Source organism: Anser cygnoides, chromosome 3 (assembly GCF_040182565.1).
Source record: "Anser cygnoides isolate HZ-2024a breed goose chromosome 3, Taihu_goose_T2T_genome, whole genome shotgun sequence".
Lineage (NCBI taxonomy): Eukaryota > Metazoa > Chordata > Aves > Anseriformes > Anatidae > Anser > Anser cygnoides.
Window position 1 is genome coordinate 84,603,156 of NC_089875.1, and position 22,907 is coordinate 84,626,062.

The window sequence follows — 22,907 nt, forward strand, 5'->3', positions numbered from 1 at the left end:
TTTCAGGTAAGGGCATAAATATCTTACCATCGTGCTCATGTGGAGACCAGCAAAGAGTTCTGCTGGCTAGCATTTGTGAGATGAGATGCATGCTCTGTTCTTTTTCCCCAGTCTGTGGAAACTCAAAGCCCAAAACAGTGGATAAAGTCATCCTTGGGGCAGTGCAGGTGGGCCAATCTTGAAGAGCCTGTTCAGGGAGCTCCAAAATTAATTTGTTCTTCCACTTTTCCAGAAGCTCATAGTCTCTATTGAGTACAAAGAGACTTTAGATATCCAGTTTAGTCGGTGTTGCTTTATAGAAAAATAAATGCATATATATATTTTTCAGGCTCAGTTCTAGTATTGTATGCACTGACATTCTACTTTTAAAATGGCTTTTGTATGGTGTGTATCTTTTGGATTTCTTAAACCTTTCATATACCCTATGATTAAAACCCAGGGAAGTCAAAGGAGTTGATTCATTTCCAGATCAGGTGTTGTTGCTTTAACACTGTTTATAAGGAATGAGCAAAATGCTCCTGCTTCCCTCTTCTCATCCTCTTGCTGGCATAGATGATAGGTGAACATGAGCTGTTGATTCGCAGGGTTTTATTTTTCATAAGCTGTAATGTGAGAGGGCTGTGAGAGAATGGGTCAGTCATTTCAACCTCTCTTCAACATTTTACCCAGGGTGTGTCAGCATTACAAAGGCTATCTGATGTCAGAACAGATGAATTACTCAGGGATTTTTCAGAGGCTGAAGAGAAAATCCTTTACTGGCTAAATTATCGGTCTTGTTCATTTATGTATTTAAAAAATGATGAAATTAAAAATGCAGTATGAATGCAGTAACATTTTTTTTTTCAACTGTAGATTTGCTTTTGCTTCCTGATATGTTTTTCTAAGTGTATATTTGTACTCCATCCCTAGAATTTCCTGTGGTTTGAAATTTTTTTGCCGACATGAAAACAGTTGTGATTTGAAAAGCAGAACAGTGTTGAAACTGGTAATTCATAAAGCAGTTGAACTTATTAATATGGCTCAGAAACAGGATAGTAGTAAAAGGTGCCATTTCCTATGTGTAAATGGAAAACCTATGAAATGGAGGGCTGGGAATCTCTTGTGATTGCAATGACAGAGCATTCAAAAAGCAGGACCCACTCACAGGGACTCATTTGAGGGATTCTATGTGAAGTTTGTTTGTAAAAGGACTGCTGTAGATGTAACGAAATAGCTAAATGAGCCCTTAGAAGCTGTCTCTTTGGGAGCCTGTTGTTGTGTTTCCTCTGCCAGACTACAGAGAGGAGGTGTGAAAGCCTTGCTTCCTGTCTTCACCTTGCCCTGCATTCTATTAGCGTTGGCTTTTTATCAGAGTTGTAATAAGACTCTACTCAGTGTTAGGTATTTTCAGTAACTCTTCCTGAAGTGGGGTGCTGTGGGACTCCTGGGCAAAGCATTCAGCTTCCCTCCTGTCCCCTTCCCCCCACCAATAAATTGCACTGGTCAAACACTGCTTGATATGACTCAGTGCATTTATGGCCAACTGCATCTTAATGGACATTTCTTTTTGCCAAGCAGCAATGTCCCCTTCCTTAGTTAGAAGCATGTTTTTTCTTTAAGTTGTTTTAAATAAAAGGGTGGATTCCAGAGTCCCTCATTTCTTTCTGCAGACATCGCATCCCTGAAGCGTAAATTTATCACCTGTTGAAGGGAAATGATTTTGTGGGAGCCACTTGTTAAAATATTGGCACCATCTCCCTGGCTGGGCCACCCATGCAGTCTGGCTGCCCGGAGGTGTTTCCATCGGCGAGCGCTCCATTATCGGCTGTAACGCACAGCACTTCCTGCCCCTTCCAAACTCAACACATGATCGGGGACCAGCGTTTATGGCATTGACCCATTAACCACACTCATCCGTTCTCCCATTCAGGAACGAAGTGGCTTGTATTTCAAAGTGTTAATGTACGTGGTGGTAGATGAGGGTTCCTGTTCAGATAGGGCTGCTCTGTGCTGGTGGCAGATGCGTTTTTCAGTGTTGTTGGAAGAGCTCAGGAGAAGGCCAGGTTGAAACTAGCCCTTGAATCCATGTATGGAAAGGAAAGGTAGAAAATCTTTTTTCTCTCCACACGATGTCTGTCTATAAAGCAATACTCAGCTGTGGAATGTTGAAGAAAATTTTATTTCTGCACTCTGACCTTTAAAGGGCCAAGCACAGCGAAAGGCATACTCTTAATATTCCTTGCTTTTTAGTAAATCAGTCCTAGAAATAAGAAACCATACTGCCTTGAGGATGGAAAGAATAAGGAGGTGGCAGAGACCCCACAAAGACACTTACTTAACATGGATCTTCTGGGCTTCATTTTAGGTAGGTGCTGCAGTGAGGAGTGGGTGTTCTCCTGAGGCTGCGTCTCCTTGGCACTTCCATGGGGGTGTGTAAAGGAGAAGCACAAGCTCATCTTGTCCTCTCTCCGAGGGCTCTTGGAGGAGCTGGAAGATGGTGTTTGTAAAGTGGAGTTTTGACTCAGTGGAAAAGTTAGAGTATTCTAATGTTATTGTCATCTAGAATTAGGGGATAAAGACAAAATATTAAAAAGTGTAAAGGAAAGAAATTTTTCTTGGAAAAAAAGAATGATGCTGAGGAAAAATCTTTCAGACATTTATGGCCAAAATGAAGTAGTTCAGTATTGTGAAAGGAAACAGTAAATTGAAATGTCAACTTACAGCTGAAACCATTTGTTTCAAATAGTATATTTAAACAAAAAACATTTTCTGAGGCAGATGCAAAGCTAAAAATATTCTTGAGACATAAACATTGTATAAATTCTAAGGAAATCAGATTTCTCAATAAAAACATTATCTGAGAATCACTCAGCTACCTCCAGGTTATGTATTTCATAATCCCACAGTTACATGCACAGTAAATGGCCTCCGCACTGCTTGTTAGCTTGGGTCCGCATAAGGCAAGTGCTGGGTTTGTGCTTGCTCACCACCTGCCCCTGCCCAGAGATCAGGGCTCCTTCCCTCCCCTCGGTGCTCTTTGTATAAGCCAGTGATTAGGAGGCACATAATTCTACAGATCACAGCTGCCTTCTTCCCCAGTTGAAAAAAGAATCAGAAATAATTGAGCAAAATCTAAGTCATTAAAGTGTAATGGACTTAGCAGTGCTTAAAATCTAGGGAGGCAAAGAACTTGGATTCATAAATGTACTCAGCTTATGAGGGAAAACAAGATGCCTATAACTTGTCAAAATCTGTGGTTATTTAAGCAATAGCAATGTCATGAATTTAGTTGTAGGGATGACTATCCACTTGATACCCAATTATCATCTAGTATTACTTAGAAACCCTTTGCGCATCTGTTACTTCTACGTGTGAGCTTACAAAAACTCCATGGCAGCAAACATGAAGACTCCCATTGTATCCTTACCTCTGTTGGAGTAAATCAAGTTTAAGTCTGTTGAAATTGGGGGATTTAGACTGATATAAAATTGATTTGAGTACAGAATCAGGCTCCAAGCTTAGTGCTATGAAAACATAACTAAGAAGAGTAAATCATTGAAACTGAAAGCAAATGTGTGTTTTCAATAGTAAGGGACAAATGTTGCAAAAGCACACAGTTGCAAGTATGCAGTCCTAATTAAGCTGTTAAATTTACATGGAAGATGTGTTGATTTGTTCCTTTCAGGGGAGTTAGGTTGCATGGTCTCCAATAATAAGAATACACACAGTTAAAATAATAAATTAGTAAAGATCAGTGTCATGAGTATTTTATTTATTAAGGTAATTAAAAAAATCTATTCTTCCATGTTTGGTACTGTTTGTTTACCTCTCACATTATGTTCACAGCTTAATGAAAATCACCTAACCAGATTTATTTCCTGAATGCCATGTGTAAGTACAAGTGACACAAGGTTGGGATAATACAGGTGTTAATTCAAAGTAGTTAAAAACATATCTTCTGCCTGCAGTGTCCACTTTTTCACCTATATACACTTGATGCTGTTCTGTTACAGTGGTGTCGATTCTTCTGCATCTTTGGTGTGCTCTGCAAAATTGGTAACCCAATGTGTGATAGATATCAGAGGATATGCAGCTGAAATCTTATTATTCTTCCCTGTATTTGGAGATGTCTCATTTTGAGATTTGATTAATGTCTCCTGCCTTTCTTTTCTCATTTTTTTTTTCTGTCCCTCCTTGTTTCTTACCTGTCCCTTCCTCCTATTTTGTCCCGATGCTCTGTGGGTGTTTTACTTATGTGAAATTTAACCTTAAAATCTCTGTTTTTTTTTTTTTTCTTTTTTTTTTCCCCTGCCTGATTTCATATGGTGGAGGTAAAACTGGAAAATGTAGATCTGTAGCTTTAGGTGTATGTCTGAGTTGGATGAAGTTTCTCTTAGTTTTCTTGTTGAAAAAATGAGCTGTGTTTTCTTGAGACTGCCTCATACTTCCTATGGTAAGTGTTTGCTGTTGGGACGTGGGGAATGTTGGTGGTTTTGAACAATTGACCAGGGGTCAGATATTTGTATGGTGCCGTGATCCCCCCAGCCTGGAAATCTTTCTAGCCATGATTTCTCTCAGGGCAGCCTGGGAAAAGGGGAGATCTGGGGAAAGTCAGTCATTAGGAGGTTAATATCTTTATCAAGGTGCCACTGGGTTGACGTGGAAATATAGTTATCTATGGCCTTCAGAAAGTCCTTAAATCTCATGTCCTGCTGAGGCAAATGACTCCTGGTAATAATTCTGTTTTCCATTATGAATTGAGGAGGCAGTTTGCTTGTACACATCATTGCTTGGATATCTGAAGATGGAGGTTGGTTATTTGTTACTGTGGGTTGTGATTTCTCATGAAGACATAATTTTCTGGCTTCAGTAACGTCCTTGAAATCATTCAGATTCTTCTGGGATTCCAAAAGCAGTTGATGTGTAGGCTTACATGGTGTACTTTCACTTGATGACTTAGGAGGTCCAAGGTGAACCAACTCTCTGTCTGCAAATTTGGAAACTAGGTAGAATATAGAATGTCAGACCGGCTTCTGCTGCAATGAAGAAAAATAACATGTTAATATCAAAACAGCTTCATCCCATAATAAAAAGTCAGTGTGATTGTAAACAGAGCACTTGAAAAGGCATAAGTAAGAATGGGTCTTGACATAAGATGTGATTTTGCATTGAGGATTTAAAGTAAATGTTGATCTGGAGGTAGGCAATCAGCATTTTTTTGGATGAGGTGAATGGTCTCAAATGAACATCTCAGCATAAAGCTGGCTGGCTTAAGTGGCTATTATTCATTTATGCTTCTGAGGCTATTTATCACATTAATTTAACCATGTCACATGAGTGAATAGATGTGGGCATGCAATAACTGAAGCAGAAATAGATCTAAATTCAGATCTGGAGTTTGATTATACAGCATCATGCATTGTGTACGTTTTTAGAGACTATGGAAAATGGTGCCATGGATGTGAGTGCAGCCCCTTCTTGAGGGTAGAAAATGTATGACTCATGCCATGTTCACATTCAGCTTGGGAATTTAAAGCACTTCCTTTCTTTACTCATAAATGTCTATTCTTGGAAGCACCTTAGCAATACTAGCTACTAACTTTAATGACTTGCAATTATTTGTGATCAGTACTTGCACAGTATAAACTGGATCAGGTGTTTGCCTGCTATTTTTTCACCTAATCAACATGAAATTAATCACCAAAATTGGGGCTGGGAAACAGTTGATCAAAATAACTTGCCATTCCAAAGCAAAGTGAAATAATATTTCTGTAGCATTTTAAGGAACAATGTTCCCTTTTTTGCCCTGACAGATATCCTAGAACCTCTTCAGACTAAGACAACAAGACTATATTGCAGAGCAGTATCTTCTGGCAAGTTTTCTTGGTTTTCCAATGTAATTGCAATCTCATCTTCTTGAGTAGCATCTGGCACTGACAGGGTTAGTATAGAAGGAAAAGCCTTATTGTCATAATTTCTGAGATTTTCCAGGGTGTCCATTTCAGCCTTTTGGGAAATCAGGATTTTTGACTCCTTATTCAAGTGTTTATCAGGATTAATACTGTGTTTTTCTATGACATTTTCCCTCTGCAAAATTTTCAAATACCATTCAATTAGTATGGGACAAAAAGCACCCTGAACTTCAAAGGAAATCACGGTATAACATGTGCAATGGGAAATCTTGCTTTCACACAAGCCTTATTTCTACACACCATCTTTTTCTCAGAGCAGACCCCGTGTCAGAGGTTCTTTAAGCTGAGCTGCTTGTGGAGTGGCATATTCTTCCTCCTACCATACAGGTCATAGGAAGCAAGTCTTCATGGAAATCTGCCGGAGACTGGAATACCATCTTTGGAGAGTTCATAGCATCTCATTTGAGGCTTATGGCTCACCAAGTCTGCAAACAGATGTCTAAGGTTGACCTGGGTACCACAGAGCCTGTGCTGCAGAGCACAAATATTACAGGATGCTGTGAGCTATCCCTCAATCCAGGAGGAAGGTTATTGTGGGACTGTCGCTGTCTGCTATGAGGGGAGGCAGTCAGCATGGTGCTGGACTGGTTCCAGAAAGGTTTTGCAGTGGAACTGCACCAAGAGGACCTCCATGGACAACCTGGCTAAAACAGTACTGCAGTTTTTCCCCACTAAATGCAGAGAATTCACACATATAACGATGTAGTTTATGCATTTGCTGGCCCATGACAAAGGCACGCTCCCCAAGTACCTGGGAGAGACCCATTTGGTGGGAGACCTCCTGTCTGTTGGCAGCATCTATATTTCACACCTTCAAAGTGCTACACCCTTTTGTCTACTCTGTGGCTGCTGGTACAGATGTGGCTTTACAGGATAACCTATTACTTGCTGACCAGATAAATATAACTTACAAGATCCTGGAGCAAGAATGACGCTGCAGTGCTGCAATGTGGTGACAGGACTGTGCTGTCTTGCATGAACATGGGCTCCAGGACTTCCTCCTGCTGCAGTGCCATCAGACTTCCCCCCGCATGCAGCTGGGGGTATTCTCATCTGCAGGACACTTGTCTGTCCCACGATCCAAGTTTTCAGAGTCCCATCTCCCCACTGTGGTAACCCCGCAAGGCTGAGTTTCAAGGATCAAAACTTTCTGCAATAAATCTCTTGCTACACAAGGTCCCGTGTGAGCTATCTGCACCATGTGCTGCTTCTGCCAAGACCCTCTTCCCTTAGGGCTGGAACTCCCGAAAATGAAATTTCTGAAATGCACTGATTGTCCACATGGATGTTCTAGTACCAAGCTTATTTTGTATATTCTCTGTAGCATCTCTGTCAGACCCTCCCTGTTATATAGCTGATGCTTCAAGGATTGTCAGTAGTCAGTTTTGATCTTTTCACTGGCATCCGCACCTAATACAATCTTCTTGCTTCCAGAATCAGAAAAATGTACAGCAAAGTACTCCCTGTGTGAAAGATACCTTTTTAATATAATGTGCCATTGTAAAAAGTGGGTGTAATTTGTGAAGAAAAGGCACTTTTTAAAGCTTGCATGTATATAGTGAGTTAGCAAAAATGTTTGGAAAAATTTGAAGGGCCCCAAACCTCAAGCTTGTGGGGTTACTCCGTCCTTCCTACATATTTGTAGCATCCAATCACAATTAAGGAAATTATTTTAAAAGTATTTATAAAAAGAAACACAATATGTTTAAGTTGACAACATATTGCTAAAACCACACTAGATCAGTAGGGAATTTGAGATGTCATAAGCATTTTAGGCTATGCAATCAAATAGTCTCCCAGGATTTTACACACTGCTAGTTAAGAAAACAAATTTTCATCTTACATTTTGCAAGCTGTCACCTTATATACAGTATATCAGAAAACTTGCCATGACTGCTTTTACTGCCAGACCTCTTAAGAGCTAATTGGTTAAGCACCTGGGCAGGAAGCTTTTTGGCAGAAATGCTATTTTCTGCAAGGACTAGCTATAAAGTTCTGGATGGCAAATTGTAATCATTAAGGCTCCCTCTTCTGCAACAGAACACATAAAATGTAAATACATTGCTTGGAGAAATTACGATGCATAAAAGGACAGGCTGTGTTTTAAGTTTATCCAATGACTTATGGCCCAAATTTGAACATGGAAAGGATCTTATGCCTTTTTCAGGGTCAAGCTTTCAGCAGGCTTCTCTAATTGCACCCAGGAAAATGAGAATCCCATCTGTTTGCATCTACCCAAACTATTATTTGCATGCACAAATGCTAACTTGTGTATGCAAGGAGGAGTTGCAAATACAATGACTCGTACTGTTTTTTTCAAACACAGGTCCTGTAGTACATGAAAAATAATTTCCATGGGCTTTTTTCCAGTTACAGATTGAAAGTGCTGCTGAAAATTTGTCCCCAGGAAATTGTACGTTTTGCTGGTATTGTGTTAGAAATCACAGCCTAGCCTGCTGCCTGGAATGAGTTGAATGCAGCGGTTTGTGAATACGTGTTTGAATTCCAAACATGTTTTGCTCTGATTGTATTGGTAGGGCTTTTTATTACTTGTTATTCATGAGCGCTGTCATGAATGCAAATACTTTTTCGTTTGTGTTGATATTTGATATGTTTGTTTCTTTTGGGGCAGAATTTTCAGAAGAGGTGGATGCCAACTTTCTCTGCAATTTGCTGAGGGGAGGGAAACTTTTAGTTTGCTCGCGTTCTTCTGAAAATGTTAGCTCTCTGTGAACATCTCTTTTCATCGGCAGACAAGAACACACAACATCCTTTACAGAAATTTTTTAAATGACTGGCAGTTTGTTTTCAGACCACTTTGTTTTACCTGTGAATTTGTTAGTTATTACTTGTTTCACTCAGATTTAAATTGGCATGCATTTAGATGCAAAAGATAATGTTTATGCTTTAATTTTATGCACACAAGCTGTCTTGCTGAGCTTGGTCAGAGTTAAAGCAGATGCACACATTTGCAAGATCTGGGAAGCTGGAAAAATGTTATGTGATTTAATGACGGCTCACACATTGCTAGTAATAAATAGCGAATAGTTGGCACTATCCAGAAAAGAGAGAACATCGATCTATGCATTTTGAAATATCCTTGGCATAATTTACAGCACAAGTATCAAGTACCCATGCTGTTGTAATTAAGCTCCAGTAACATTAACAGGGTATCAACAAGAAGACGAAGAACAAGTGGGAAACTTCCCCCCTTGCCCTCTGTTGACAAACCTCACACTTCTCCCTCCGTTTGAAACCACAGCTGAGAGGTCGGAGGCAAGCACAGCAGCCTGCCAAAGAGGTGGTTGCGTTTGGCCTCGCTCAGACCAAAGCAGTGAATCCTCCCCGGGGCCGATGCCCTGCCAGCTGCCCCCTGCCAGGGCTGTGCCAGCGCAGCGGGGGCTGGCTCGGGGCACCCGGGGGCTGCTCTGGGCTCTGCCTCTGCCCCCAAATGCCATGCCACCCGTGCGAGCTCTGCCCTCGCAGCCAGGGGATGCATTCCTCTCTTTTCCCTACATACTCCATGTATGCTTTGGGCTAAGTTTTGCCTTTGTGTAAGCATATGTGCGAAGTAGCTTTTGCTGAAGATAGGTCCAGAGAATACTGGAAAAATAAGTGTTGAGCAATAAAGCTCCACTTAATTTCTTAGCCAGCCTTCCCCAGTCTTCTCCCATTTTTTTTTTTCCCCAAACCCCAGCCTTTATGGGCAATAGGAATATTATTGGAGAAACCGACAAGGGGGTGGCAGCACTGGTAGTATCATTTAAAAAAGCTCTTTGGGCAAATTGACTACACAAGTTAATTGTGTGTAAGGCTTGCATGAAAAGCAAACAACAGGTGATCATTGTTGACTATGAATATTTGCAGAGCCTGACTACTAGCAAGGGAGAAATACTAATTTTCGTAATACAGAAGAATATAAGTGGGATTAGAAGGATGGAAGTAAGAAACAAACAATGTGGAGTGAATATCTGGGGGAAAAAATAACTATGAGTTTTACAAAAACTTTTTGATAACAATTATCTCTAAATGGTACTAGTAACAGGCTTTGAGTTTCTGAGCTTAAACGTAGCATTTACAAGCTCAGTGATAATAAATAACAGGAAACAAACATTTAATGGCAGAAAGTTGGTCTCTTCTAATTTTCATGATTCTTCTGTAACAGATATTAGAAGGCATTATTTACGATAGAGTGCAATCTGCCAAATTTCTGCATCTAGGTCATGCCTGTATTCCAGGGTCTCAGCAAAACCATCCCTCTAAAACTGAGTCATTTCCCTGCTAAGCCACCACAGAGAGACTCTGTCTGCCTAAAGGCCAATTTCAGAAGTCCCCATAAGATGGAACCCGGAGTGTGTAACTGGTTCACATGGCAGACACATCCCTGTTAGGGTTTGAATGGTAACACAATGTTGGGCTGGTGACTTGGGTAGGTAATTTCAGGTCAATACTAGCTGGGATTTTGACTGTTGACTGGAAAAATGTAAACAGAGAGAGAGAAAACACAAGTCCTGCCTTTTTAAAATTTCCCCTCTTTTCACCCTTGCTCTACCAAATGCTGCCGCTTGCCCCAAAGACTCCAACTCCAAGGGCTGTAAATCGGCTTGATATCCAGAGATTCAAGAAAGCTTGTCAACAACCTTCGCAATACTGCTCTTTTTGAGTGACCTGTGATTTAGCGTACCCAATTTAAAACTGTAATATGAAAAAAGTCACATATGTGAAGAGGAACCTCCTCCCCCTCTGCATGCACACACTCCCCAACTCATATTTTTGAGTTACGGCTCTGCCTGCAAACACTGCGCAGGCTGCTGCGACCTTGGGGCTGTGTGCTGGGATGGAGATCTGGATCTGCTCAAGCTCATCTGAATAATTTCTGGAGGAGTCAACTGGACCTTCTCAAAATACAGCTTCTCCGGGGTGAAGGCTTTGAATGGGAGGCTAATCGCTGATGTGTGTTGTTTTGTAGCTGAAACTTTTCCCATTGCACTTGTGTGTTAGAAGCTGGAATTTGGCTTCCTGTCTGCCGAGTTTCTGCCTGAAGCAAAATTTTTATGACTGAGCTGTGAACCCCTGAGTGGAGACGGTTGTAAAAGAAAAGCTTACAGCCTTTTTAACTAATTGTGGCCTTACCGGCGATTACCGTAAGTTTTTCAATTTATTTTTTAAAAAATTTGTTCCCTCTGATCTCACTCCATGTTCCTGAATGTGTTGGAGCTGGTGGTGTCTGAGTGTAAGAAGGTAAAGCGGTAAAAAATGCCAAAAAGATACCAGGAAAAAAAAAAAACGAAAAAAAAAAGAAAAAAAAAGTTACAACTCACAGTTCCCCACTCACCTCCCCAGACTTTGGATCAGGCCCTCACAAACCAGTCTGAAAGGGCAGGGATGGCAAGGTCATTGAGATGCTAATGCTCCTTTTCCCAAAGGAAAAATAATCTTTTATATAAAGCAAGAATAATTCTCAATCCCATTACTACCAGCAGCCCATTTTTTAATATTCATTATTCATTAAAAATATATATATATATTTGTCTCTGGAAAAAATCTCTCAAAATAATTACCTCTGAGAATGTCAGAATGCAGGTTTCCACGGACTGCACCCAGACCTGCAATTTCTTTACTGTTTTGGGTAAGTGTTGTCTTCATTCCACAGACTGCCACCCTTTCATTTTGCTGCAAGTCTGTAGTGATGCTCCTAATAAGAGGAATCCAGGGAGGAAGGTATGTGTTGTGATTGTGATATCTTACCTCAGCTCTTTTCTGTTCTTTCTGGTGCCTGAGCAGTTTCATCATCATTAAGCAATAGGAAGCCATGGCAGAAGAGGGTGTGTTATTTATTAAAATGTTGATAACTTCTGAAAGACTGAATTCCATCATTTCTGTCATATAATTTAAAACAACAGGCTTCAGTTCATTGAGGCAAAGTCTGAAACATTAGGGAAAAGGACTTAAGGTGATGCATCCAGGCACAATGTCAGGATTTACAGCAAGTAGGCAATGCACTCCTTATGCTGTAGCTGGAGGAGGCTGGGAAGATTATACAGGCAAACTGTGACATGCTGTTGCACAAAAATATTCTGGCTACACTAACCTCACTGCTGGGCTAAGGCTTTGTTACTGCATTATTAAATACCTGATTGTTGATATAATTCATTACTCCAAAAGGACACCCACCAGGATTAAACTTAAAAAATGGAAAACAGCATTTTCTATTTTTAAGCAAGTGTGAGCATTTGGGTTCTCAGTACAGTATTCTCGAATGGATTAATGGTGAGAGATAGCATGTGCAGGTTACTAAGAAGACAGGTAGAGCTCCAAAAGCAGGAAAATCTCAAAGGACAAAACAACAAGAACAAGACGACAATACCTAAGCCAAAGAAAAGCGCAGGATGATTTTTGGTTTTATAGAAATGAGATTGTGAAATTAAACTGGTTATGTTATAATGATAAATATTTTACTCACAGGCTCTGTGGGCAGTAAAGTCCACTAGAGACATTTTAGAAATGGTGTGTTCTACAGCTGCCAAGACATTTCTTTAGACTTGTTCAACTTTTGTGTTAATGGGCACAGACACATCTGAGCAGTTGGAGGATAAAGGTAGGAACAGTGGGCAATTCTCTGAGAAATGAACAACACTGCAGATAGATTTCCAATAGCCCTGGCTGTGCCTGATGGTAGATCACAGGAATTGTGGTAGGAAAACCTGCTGTGCTTCCTGTAGACACCACTGCAGACAGTGAAGATTTCAAGCTTTTATAAAAATCTTAAACAATACAGAGGCTTGCTAAGAAAAAAATGGAGACTAGTTAACACCAGTTACAAAGATGGATGAGAATCAAAATCATCAGAATGAGAAGAACTTCAGTGTAAAATAAAAATGACATTCCCTCAGTTGGGAACGTGAGACCTTGCTTTGCAGGAAAGGATTAGAAGCAAACTCTAGAAATCAGTGGCACCAGTGATGCATGTCAAGAGCAAAATTATTGATACCATAGATATAAGCAGTTCCATGAGGTTGTTTCCTTTTGTATGAAATTCATCTACGGTTAGAAAAGTTATTGTACCTTCTGAAATAAAATTCGGTCATTTTGGAACAGCCCGGAGCTGGTAACAAATATCTCAAAACAACCAAACCAAACCAAACCAAACCAAACCAAACCCCAACCCTGCTATACCCAAACACGAAATTCCAACCCCTCAAGTTTTTTTTACCTGTTCTCATTGGTAGCAGTTTCACTATTCGCTATTTTGCTGGCAAAGCCTTCATTCAACCATTTGTCTTTCATTGTTTCTTTGACTTTTAGTAGAGTCAGGCTCAAGTAAGGACTGCATGAAGTGTACAGCTCCTGTGCAGTATTTGGATGAAATGGCATGATTTTAGTAATCTCTGATTATTTGGGCAGATCAAAATTTTCCTTCTTCTTCAGAAATGTAGCACTTTCCCTGCCTCTCCACATTGTAAGAATGTAAGCTAAAATCCCCTCTCAAGGACTACCTCCTAAATAAAACAGCTCCACTTCTCCTCTGCGACTGCTGTGGGCCCCTGTGGTGCCCCTGTGCCCTCAGGGACACCTGGGCAGCTTGGGTAGCATGAGCCAGACCATGCCAGGAAGCACGCTATGGACCAATGGATGCTGCTATGGATATAGAGCTCAAACTTGCTTCCAAATTTGCTTCATTTACTCCGGTGAATGCAGCCTCTGGCATCAATCACAATCACAGCATTGTGCCCACTCAGTGTTTGGTCAAGGCTGCGGGAGGGGGCACATGCCCTGTGCCAGCTGACTGCCCCGGATCTACCTCACTTGCACAAAGAAGCTAATCACATTGACAAAACTGTACCAAGGGAGGGAGATGCACCCCGGTGCCAGATGACATAGTGCACTTGGGCTTCCTGGAGCTGGGACAGCAAGCTCAAACATTCCCATATGTCGGCCTCTCAGTTCCAGTACTGCATAAAGTCCCTTTTTTTTTTACTTTTTTTTTTTTTTTTTTTTACTTCTTGGGAAAACTGAATTCTTCCATATTCCTTGGGGATGCTTTGAAATGAGCAAAATGGCAAGTGAGCATTAAACTGGGGGAGTAATGCTCCTTTCACTTGCAATCTCCTTCGGAAGGACTTAGATCAAAAATATGCAAAGTTTGTGTACTACTGCTCTCTCACTAAGTTCCCAGTGGGCAAGGGAACAATGGAGTTATCCACAATCTTCCACTAACTGTGTGGGCTTTGTAGAAAAGCAGAGATAATGCATTTATTAGTAGAAGCTATAACAATAGCATAAATAAGAAAAATCAGAAATATTATAATTGCATCTATGGAGAGCTTGTAGAAAAATGGAGCTGCTATCTGGTAGCCAATCTCCAAAGAAAGATAAATGAGAAATTAACGTACAAATGGTCTGGACAGCTATGGTAGATATCCTCATACCATTTACTCGGGGAGAAAAACAAATTATATCATCACTTTATCTTAATATCTTAATATTGTGACTGAGGACTAGATCCAGCTAGCTTGGTCTGGAACTGTCTGCTGCTTCCTAGTGATTAGCTGCAGGCAGCCACTGCAACTCATCTCAATGCCTCCACTGATCCTTGCTTAACGCCAGAGCAAAGCTGCTCAGAACGATGGGGAGATCTGAACTTCGGCTGGTCAGCAGCTGGGAGAAACAGGGCTCATTCTCTCTGACTCCTGGCTTCATCAGTGAAGCTGCAGAATTTGAAAGGGCTGTGAGAAGATACCAAATCCTGCCTGTGACAGTTGGCAGAGACGATGCTAGTTGAGGTGTAGAGGAGGAAATAGGGACTAAACTCAGAGGTGTATTGGAAATTTGAGCTTTGTAAAAGTAAATTTTGGAATTTGAGCTTTGAGTAAAGAATGCATGTACACCAACATTGTTTCTGGGTTTTAGAGCCATGGGCTCTAATCCAGGCTGGAGCTTCTGAGAACTGCCTCTGCCAGTTGTCCTAGAAGACTCCATATGCTGTACCACATTAAAGACTGTCAGTAAAATTCAGTGAAAAATGCATTTCAGTTTTGTCTTTTTTTTTTTTTTTCCAATGAAAAATATGAATAATCTCTTCACGAAAAGAAAAATACCCTCCTCTTTCTTTAATTACCTAGGTGTTGTGGGTTGTTTGTAGGCAAAAGATAAGTTCTTCAGGAGAAACGATCTAAGGTTTTTATAAATGAAATTTGGGAAAGACAAGAAAGAAGGCCTGGCTATTACCTGCATATGGCGCACTGAAACTAAGGGTGTTCTTATTTACTGCAAAACTGCTCTGCTTGTGTAAAAGTAATGTACATTTTACTCCACCTGTATATAAGGACCAAGCACAGTGGTCTTCTGAAAAGAGACAAGTGTCATCTTCTTATTGGCCTGTGAGACAAAGAGATCTTGCCTAAAACACAGAATTTATTTCTAAATTGAAACAAACTTGAAAAGGTACCTATTAACCACCAGTGAGAAAGTTTTTGTTATTAAATTCATTTTATTTCATGGATTAGACCTTATATACATTCGTATTCTTTATAAAAATTGGAGTGCATTTCCGGGGGAGATATCTGATGGAATAGGGCTGATTTCTCCAATTACCATCTTTTGATGTAGTTGCTTGATATTAAAAGGCTCCACTGTGAAAGGTAATGTGCCAGTTAGCATAGCAAACATGCTAACACCTCTGTCAAAGAAAAAGTCAAATATCAGCACTCTATATAATGCTAATAAATATCTTGAAAAACATCCAACAAATCTCTGAGTCAGGTTTTAGAGATTTGCCTTCAGTATCAAGAATGAGGTTACAAATTATCCCTAAACAGCAGTTTACATTGAGTAGATGTTATGCTTTTTCTTTGGTGTAAATGCCATTTTATTGAGAAAAGAATGCTCTGGGAAGTGTGCATAAAAAAGGCTGTACAGTGAGTGACTGGAAAGCCTGCAGTGTTGAAAGTGGAAACCTGCTGTTTATTTTTAAAATAAACTCGTTGGAGTGCTAGTGTAGGGTACCCAGCCCATCAGAATAAAGTATTTCAGTTTGGAGGCTGAGTGACAACACAGAGCTGCAACTGATCTGGTAGATCCTGTTCCAAATAGTAATTCAGTTCTCTGCTTTGCTCAGATTGCTAAATTAGGTGTGACTTACGCCTAGAAGGCATTCGTTTGGTAACAGCTTGCTGTTGGCTGGAGACCTAAAGCTTTAACTCTATCGAAATAGTAAGTTTGCTAGCAGTGATGAGCAAGCTTTATGAAGGTTTGCCATTCAGGATAAGTACCAGCATTGGGAAAGCCAGCTGGGATGTTTCGAGGCTGTAGCTTGGGTGTTTTCCCTGGACACTCCATGGTGCTTCCTTCTGCCAGCTGAGCCACACCACTGCAGCAGCACTGCTCCTCGCAGTCCCTTGTCACATCTCTGCTGAACTCAGCTGAGATGCTCATTTTAGGAAATCAGGCAATTCCAGTGTGATTGATCTGGTTCAGATGCTAGTGCAGATGATGACGATGTTATTTGTGAAACCAAGATCTGCATGTGGAGCGCTTGCAACCACAGCCTTTTTAAAATATCTTCAAAGAGCTGAAAAATGTGAAGAGATGATGTCACTGTTAAAATAAACTATGTGATAAAGGTGGCACTTTTTTCTAATTGTTGAGCTGGATTGCATTTGAACCAGCAATCTATGGATAAATGGATCTATGCTTTTTATTACCAGGACTAGACTAGGACTTACCTTGCCTCACTTTAAGCAGCTAAAACCTAGGCATCAATCATTATCAATGGAAAGAGATGGGCCTCCCCAAGAGAGTCATCACAGCTATGTTATACAGCTATTTTATGCTACAGTTAAGCATCTTAGGAGATGAGCTTCTTGCACTGACAATAGCAAGACTGCCTGGTATAACCCGGATGCCTGGTTATTGGATTGCCAGAACTAGGTGACATCATTCTCTTCTCACTTTACCAAACCTTCCTATAAATCTAGTCTTTCAATGCATTTTTTTTTCCAAAACGTTTTTGATGAATCCTCTGAGTAAAGAAGTACTGAGATACAAAGGAAACTTATTGCAGTGAAACAACACCTATATGCTAATTGATTGAATAGCAAGGATTAGAGTTCTATAATGCATAATATTGTGTAGGATAAATGTAGCTGAAGTTAAAGTGAGAGGCCCTGGTGAGTGGGAGCAGCATGCAGTACAAATGGATCTGTAATGTCATTACAAGATTAAATACATTTCTCTTTTCAATGCATCAAACACTATCATGCAGTTTAACTTGCTGGTGATGTTATACACAATTGGTGCATTACACTGGCAGTAGTTCATTTCATCAGCCTACTGGATGGGGAAATCTCCATGGCAGAGGAATTTGGGGAATGGATGAAGCTGCTGTCCTAAAGTCTCTTTCAAAATCTTACACGCAAAAAGTAGCTAGTTAAGAGTAATGCATGAAGTAGCTGGCATCTGATGGTATGTTAAACTCGAAAGTATTAGCTGTAACAGGCTGCTTCTCCTCTATCCCACTGATCTCTGTGTATTTGTTTGAATACAGCAGCTGCTTTCTTAACTCAGCTGGTGCACAACAGCTAAGCACTCTGCAGTCCTCCTAAGAATCTTTAAAATCTTACGCACGACAGTCATCAATAGGCAAAACAGGTGTTGCTGTTTACTGTTGTCTCATAGGAGCCTCAGCTGTATTGCAGTTGAATTTGGTTGGTTTTCTGAACGTGCTTCTGCCAGAATATAGCTGCCTTCTTCCCCATGTTACCACTCCTTGTCAGCCTTGCTGCATAATGCTAGTATTTCTCCACTACACTGGAATCTTTTGATGGCAGAGTCCAGTCGATCTGAAATCCTTTACTTATTTTGTGACAAGTCACAAGAAATATAAAGTAAATTATCTAATTAATATTTTAGTTCATCAGAATTCCTTTTTCCGTGATGAGAATGTGAACAATTCAGGTTAAATTGTGAATAGGTTTTATACCTAAGTCTCAGAATGTGTCTGTGTTAATACCAAGGGCCTTGTACAAATTTTATGTAGCCCTTGACCTATTATGCGATGTATATCAACAGAGTGTGAGCTCGATAGGTGGTTCTAAGGTTACTGCTTTGCCTTCATTCAGCCAACTGAAATGTGAAATAAGTATAATCCTATTTAAGTGCTGACAGCATCCTCTAGACCTAATTTGTCTGGGTTATGTCTAGGTAAATTCAGAGTAGCACTTCTGAAATCCAGACATACTGAAGTAGTTCAGTAGAATTTGTCCTTCATCCTTAACATTGTGTACTGTTCATATCCTGTAAATTTAGAGTAAGCTGAGGTGTAAGAATCATAGCTAGGTCAAAACCCAAATATATATTTTATCTGTCAGAAGTAGGTCTTGAAAAGAATAATGTACATTATTTTGTTATGTATGCATACTCTTATAAAGTTGATTGAGAGACGTAGTCTCTTAATGCAGATAGTTTGAATCACTCTCTGGGTGATGTAATTCCTCTCTCTCTTTTGAGCATATAGGGATGGAAAGCTTCTACTTTAGACATCCGAGTTAGATGCCTATATGTAGCTACCAGCACCACTGTAGATCAAGCTAAAACCCTTTGCTGTCTCTGGATACATGGTTTAGTAAGGACTGCTGAGAACTCCTGAAGGAAATTTATATACTTGTAGCTGGGCAATGGTGTGGACATCCCGCTTCAGAGGAGTTCTGTACATCCAGGCCTCTTTTTCCTCCCAGCAGGTGTCCAAAAAAAGGTGGTTTGGGTTTGGATCAAGTGCAGCGTTTTGTGTTGAACAGCAGCAGAACATTAAGATCCGCTGTATCAGTGCAATTGTGGGGGGGGATGGGAGGAGGCACTTCTAAGCCAAAAAGCACAATTACTCTTACATGCCTTGTGAGCTGTCTGAAATCCACTGGCTTTTATCACTGGCTTCAGTAGCACCCTGAATTTTACCCTACCACTTGTTAGTTAAGATACTGAAGGAATCAAGGTTGCAGTTGTGGGAGTGGGGTGGGAGTTGTGGGGTGGGAGGAATCTGGATGAAGGTGCATTTGATCAGCTGCAGGATTTTTTAATCTTAATGCTTTCCATGAAGATTTGGCTTAGTCTATATTACTCATATGTACCTTCTTTGCCCTGAATCATATCTGCTAGAAATGGGCCTGGTGTGCCAGAATGGCAGGAGGGTGAGGGATTCTTCTGAGGGGTTGGTACGTGCAAATTCTTTCTGTTGTTTCAGAGCAGGCTCCCAGAGAGCCCTACCTTCTGCCAGCTTCCCTTGACACAGGGTTACTCTAGAACAACATGTGTTGCTCATTCTTTTTTTTTTTTCCTAGTGTTTTGCAATGGACACACATTTCAAAATACATTTGTCACGCTCTTACATTATTTTTCCTGGCAATCCTTCTCTGATGTTTCTCTGCTTTCTCTGCATTGATGCCCCATAGCAGAGTGCCACCAACCCATTTATAGCAGAGTTTTGTCTAAACCATTCAGTGCTGAGAGTGTTTAGATAAGTGTTCTTTTAGATCTACTTACATGGACCAGATGTCCACCTTTGGGTCATATTTCCTGTGAGGAAGGAGTTCTGGGGCAGCGTAAGCTGGGCTCCCACACTGGGTATGTAGCAGCTCCTGGAAGAGACCCTCAAACTTCACCGTATTGTTCAGTCCAAAATCTGATGGTCACAAAAACAAAGGTGAAGAGGTCTGTTCCCAAGATACTCTACCAATTGTCCAAAGACAGGAGAAAGATAAAGAACCAATACATGTGGTGAGTCCATGCTACTTCCCTAGTAGGCCTAACATGGTGGTCGATGGCATGCCTGAAGCAGCGCGGTTGAGGGACTGGTCCGAGTGGAGACTCTCCTGCTGTGTGACCACCTCAGGAGACAGCCAGGGGTTTTCATCAAGAGGCGTGGGGCCTGGTGGTCACTGCTGGTGGCCCAAACAAATCCCTATGACTTGCCTAGAGGAGGAGGAGGAGGAGAAGGAGAGCTCCTATGATCATTTACAAGAAGGAGGCTAACAGAGTAACCGTCCCCTCAGGCGTCATCTCCTCTTGGCTGTATTTACTGACCAAAGCTGCCCAGCCAGCATTAGCATTTGGCCACATCTCAGCTGGGGGTGCCCGTCTGGGTTCAAATAAATGTGCCATGGAGGAGTAGAGGAGAAACAGACGAGTTACCCAGCCGTGGGGCTGTACTCCTGCTTTGGTTGGGTTTGGTTCTAACTCTTCTGGCTTGCCTCAGTTGACTACATGCTAGTACAAGAGCTCAGCCCCACAGCTGCGTGTGCATGGCTGAAAGAGTTACAGCATACATCTCAGTGTCTGTGCTTTGAGCCTGTTGTAAACGTGGGGTAAAATGTGCTGGCGTAAGCCTTTTTCTCTGTATGTGTGCATGTGTTCAAGGGGAGGGAGGAGAAAGGTGTGATTGTACAGGGCTAGCTGGCTGTCAGCCTGGGGTGAAGAGCTGGTTCCTTTTTTCTCAGAGGTGTTAAGCTTTTAAAAGTTTGGGAAACACTGGGTTAAACATGTGGCGTCTCTAAAAGTGAGCTTCCCTTGTGGGGATTTTTCCGTGTGGTTTCTATAGAATAAAATTAATGTTTCTCTGAGCTGTGTTAACTGCCTGGTGCAAATTCCCTCATTTTTATAAATGTTTGCTTCAGAACCCTAGCAAAGTTTCTTTTAGTGACCAAATGATGAGGTTTCTAGTTGGAGTAATGACTTGACAGAAGCTAATGCACCCATACCTGCATTTCACCCCAAAAGATTTATTTCTTTGTCTACAAATCACTTCTGCTAGGAACAGCTTTCTACACATAAAAGCTGTAATTGTTTCTTGCTTCTCAGCAATACACCAGGGAAAATGCTAGACAAAATTGTTTGCCTTGCTCTCCTAAAAATATGTTTTAATTAAAACTCAAATAAACAAGCTGTGAAGTTATACTTCGTAATTCTTATTTATACTAAAAGCTAAACTAGATTCGTTGAATAATCATAGGTTCAGTCATACCAGCATGCTGTTTAAATAGTAACTGCATTGTCACTGAAAGTCACCAAAAATATAAAGTTGAAAAGACAGGTAATGTGCACCTACCAACACTTTTGATGTTGTTTTTCTCATCAAGAAGAAAATTTTCAATTTTAAGGTCCCTGAAATGAAGACAGAAAGCAAACTTTAAGATGTCTGATGTCCCAGCTAACCATTTGCAGATATTTTTTAGCAGAGCTTAATTGAAATAATAACAATAGTTCTGCACAATTGTAACAAGATCCTGAAGTTTTCAGTTGGGAGAATGGAAACTTTCCGTATTTAATGGAGTATTTTATGAGTATTTTAAAATAGATTGTTCCTTTTAGAAATCATCCATTCTACTGGTGTATTATTTTGGAAAAGAAATAGTATTTATTTCTTTGTTTGAGTGAAAAAGGAAGTTGCAACGTGCTTGGACCTGGAGTGTTTTTGTCTTCGCTTGAGGCTCTGAGCGCTGTTGAGTATTTCTGCTTTCCTGTGGAGTAAATTGTGTCCGTGGGATTTGAAAGACAAGGGGGGAGCTGGGAAGCGAGACTTGCCTTGCCCATGGAGGTGAGCCTGAGCTGGGGCAGGGGCAGATGCCCTGAAGGTGGAGCCATCCCTGCAGTGAAGTCCATGTAGCCAGGACCAGCCACCCTGCTGAAGGAGGACATAACTCAGAGCTGCAGGAAAAATGCTCCTCGCTGGCTCAGTGGCTTACTTGCTTATTGTGGGAACATTTATAACCTCACAAATTAAAACCAAAAGCCAGAACATTGCTCCGCTGTGGGGAGTGCCCAAAGTGGCAGCTGAAATGTTTCACAGTGCAGGGGAATCCTCCGCCAGTGTAGGCTGGGTGCTGGGAGCCGGTCCGGCAGCCTGCGATGCTTTGCTGGCTCCCATCGTGGCCCCCCTGTGCCACTGGGGTTGGCACAGCCAGGGGCAATGGGGAGGTTTCCCTCGGCTCTGCGGGGGCACAGAGGGGAGAGAGCAAATTTGAGAAGTGGCTCTGGGTATGTGGAAGCAAAGACCTGGGAACGCAGATGAGGAGAAACCAGGAGGAGGTATGGGAGGAAGGATAGGAGCACAGAGTGAGACTTGGGAGGGCCAGCACCATGCAGCTGCCCCAGGCTGAGAGCAGGATGGGGATGGCTTGAATGATGTTTTTTTAATAGCTTTTCATTTGAATAGATTGTGTTCTGGGCTGGCAAATCAGCCAGCGCCCAAAAGCTCCAAGGTAGATTGAAGATAACTTTATGCATAGCCTACCCCTGTGACTGAACCCTGTGCAATAAACTTGGTGGTTTAAAACCAGCTGGGCTTCAGGACGCTGCAAATCTGACATTTCTATCAAATCGAATGCCCCATGTGCCGTCTGATGACTTTCACTACTCTACAACTAAATAATGTTACTTTGGATCCCCATATCTGCTGGTCTATAGACAGAGCCGAGTGTTCAGTGAATAAAAACATACACTTTCTTGCCTGATAAACCTGATAGAGAGCTATTAACATTTACAAGGTGTCTGAAGTTATCTTACATCAAAAATACATCTTGCTCTTTTTTTTTTTTTTTTTTTTCCAAAGGAGAACCTTCCCAGAAATGGTGCAACTTTAAGCAACATCATGCAACTTTTCTCATTCCCATGGGGACTTCAGAGAGAGTGCTTAGAGTTCAGCCTGTGATGTTTGTCCAGATCTTTGGTCCAGTTGTGATTCAAAAGGATATAAGTGGGTTTTATATGGGAGAGGGGAAATTTTCCAGGAAAAATATCCAGGAAAACTTAGGAATTGTACACAGAGGCAAGTTGCTGACACTTAGCAAGCACCAGCTGTAGGAGTTGGTAGCTGACTGTGTGCATGCGCTAGCCCAATCCAGTTGCGAGGTAATGTGATTTACCTTATATGCCTTTATTTGAGGCTTTTAGACTAAGATACATTAC